Consider the following 2,242-nt stretch of genomic DNA (forward strand, 5'->3'; position numbering starts at 1 on the left):
TAAATAAACCCCCTAGTTTCCTATTGTTTTCATACACCACAGTGGACACTCAAAGGGCAGTACGGATGGTGTAATGGTTAGCATTACTGCCCCACAGCACTGAGGTCATGGGTTCGATTTCCACCGTGGCCCTAACTGTGTGGAGTTTGTATTTCCTCCCCGTACTTGCGTGGGTTTCCTCCGGGTACTCCGGTTTCCTCCCCAATCCGGCAGGAGATCAGGGATGCGCACCGGGTGTCACAACACTCGGTGACGCCTCTGGCTGGATATACACTATAGCATTATCTGTCCAATGTTTCTGGTTGGAACCAAAATCTGGTAATGCATGGGATCAAATGACAAGTGACCATTTGCTCTCAAACACTGTAAAACAAACAAAAATGGACATTCACACAAATTGGTTTTAATCCATTTGATGTAATCAATTTATCTGAATGACCATGTTTGTCCATTTTTCAGCTTTTGGGAACAAATGGTTGATTGTCATTACCAGATTTTCGCTCCAACTAGAAACACTGGACAGATAGTCTTATAGTGTGTATCTAGTTAAAGAGGTGGTGGGTCATAAGGCATCTGGAATCTGCCTTCTGAAGGGGGTCATTATGTTAGAACTCTGTATATTTGGATTGTGCAGTTGGGATGTAGTTATGTGACCGGGTCACAATACCGACCCTACATTTCGCCTGCTCTGAATCCTGACAGTCGGCATGCCGACAAGCAGGGACTATTCCTACTCGTGGGTGTCCACAACCCATAGAGTGGGAACAGAACCTGTGGTGAGCACAGCTCGCCACCGAGCCTGCAAAGGGGCTTCGGCGCACTCACACTCCGGCATTCTGCGGCCAGGATAACTGCGTCGGGATGCAGACCACTGGGATCCCGGCCGCCGGTAAGCCATGCTGAACCTGTGCAGTCTATATGAGTGCCATTTTGAAAAATAGCCACCATTTATGTTCTTGTCCAATCAGCCATACACCAATATCTTTGTAATTGTATGTAACACTAAGGAAGCTCTTTGCCAAATTCCATTCTTTTATTAAAAAGTGCACAATATTTAACTTTTTAAAACTTAACCACCCCACTATAAATACAAAGTGACAAGATCAACATGCATGCAGCATAGAGGCCTATTAAGGGGCTGGGAGACCAGCGTTTGCGATTCCAGAGGTCAGCATACAAACCCCGGGATCCCAGCAGCCGAATGCCGGCATGGGGGGTGGGGGTGGGGAGAACAATGAATGCCCACAACTGGGATTAGTGCCTGTGGGTCGGCATTCCGACTGCCAGCATTTTGAGCCTGTGGGTTGGCATTCTGACTGCCGGCATTGTTCATGCAGAGTTGAATAGGGGGAGCCATAGGTGTGCGCAGGGTGGGTGCCTGGTGCGCACAGGCACCCCCTAATGTCTGACACCCCGATCTCACATGCCTGATGCAGCGATCGCCGAGCAGGCTGATTACTGTCCCCTTTGCGCTGCACCCTGTCAGGACTGCATTACTCACCGGACGCCTGGGTTAATCAAGGGTGCCACTGCCACCGGCTTTCAAACTCCCGGCTCCACCTCCATTTACAAAAACAGCGTGATGTGACGTGATTACATCATGCTGCTCGCACGCCCACCCGTCACACGCCCACCTCTCTCCTTCTATGCTATGCCAACGACAGTTACTGATGAGGATCAGCATGCAGCCAGCGTTCCTCTTAGGAAGACAAATTCAATACTGGCAGGCGGTCGGGAGCAACATTGACACGTCACTTGTTTTTCCAGCAGTGGCAGTACTAGTCTGCGACTGTCAGTGTCAGTGAGTGACTGCCTTGTAAGTAAGCTGCTGCAGCTTGCAGGGGAAAGAGAGGGGGAGCCAGACCAGGCTGAAGAGGAGCAGTGTACTTGCAGCGAGTGCCATCAGGGGTGTTTATTTGGTGCACACCACAACATCTGACAACGTATCTGCTTTATTAGGATTAGTACAAGGGTGGATATTTTATATTGCGTTGACCGTCAATAGATGGTGCTAGACACGCCCCTCCAACGGTGCACCCCCTAATAAAATGTGCTGCGCACACCTATGGGGGGAGCCAAAATATTGCCACTCACTTTTACAAATGCAACCTTCTCCAGCACTAAGGTAATAGTACATGGGATGTATTTTGCTTTCTGATGGTCAATGAACACAACAGTCTGAGCCAGGGGCATAGCAAAAGAGGAGGGGACCCATGTGCAGTGTCCTCTTTAGCCAACAGAG

This window comes from Pseudophryne corroboree, chromosome 5 (assembly GCF_028390025.1).
Source record: "Pseudophryne corroboree isolate aPseCor3 chromosome 5, aPseCor3.hap2, whole genome shotgun sequence".
Lineage (NCBI taxonomy): Eukaryota > Metazoa > Chordata > Amphibia > Anura > Myobatrachidae > Pseudophryne > Pseudophryne corroboree.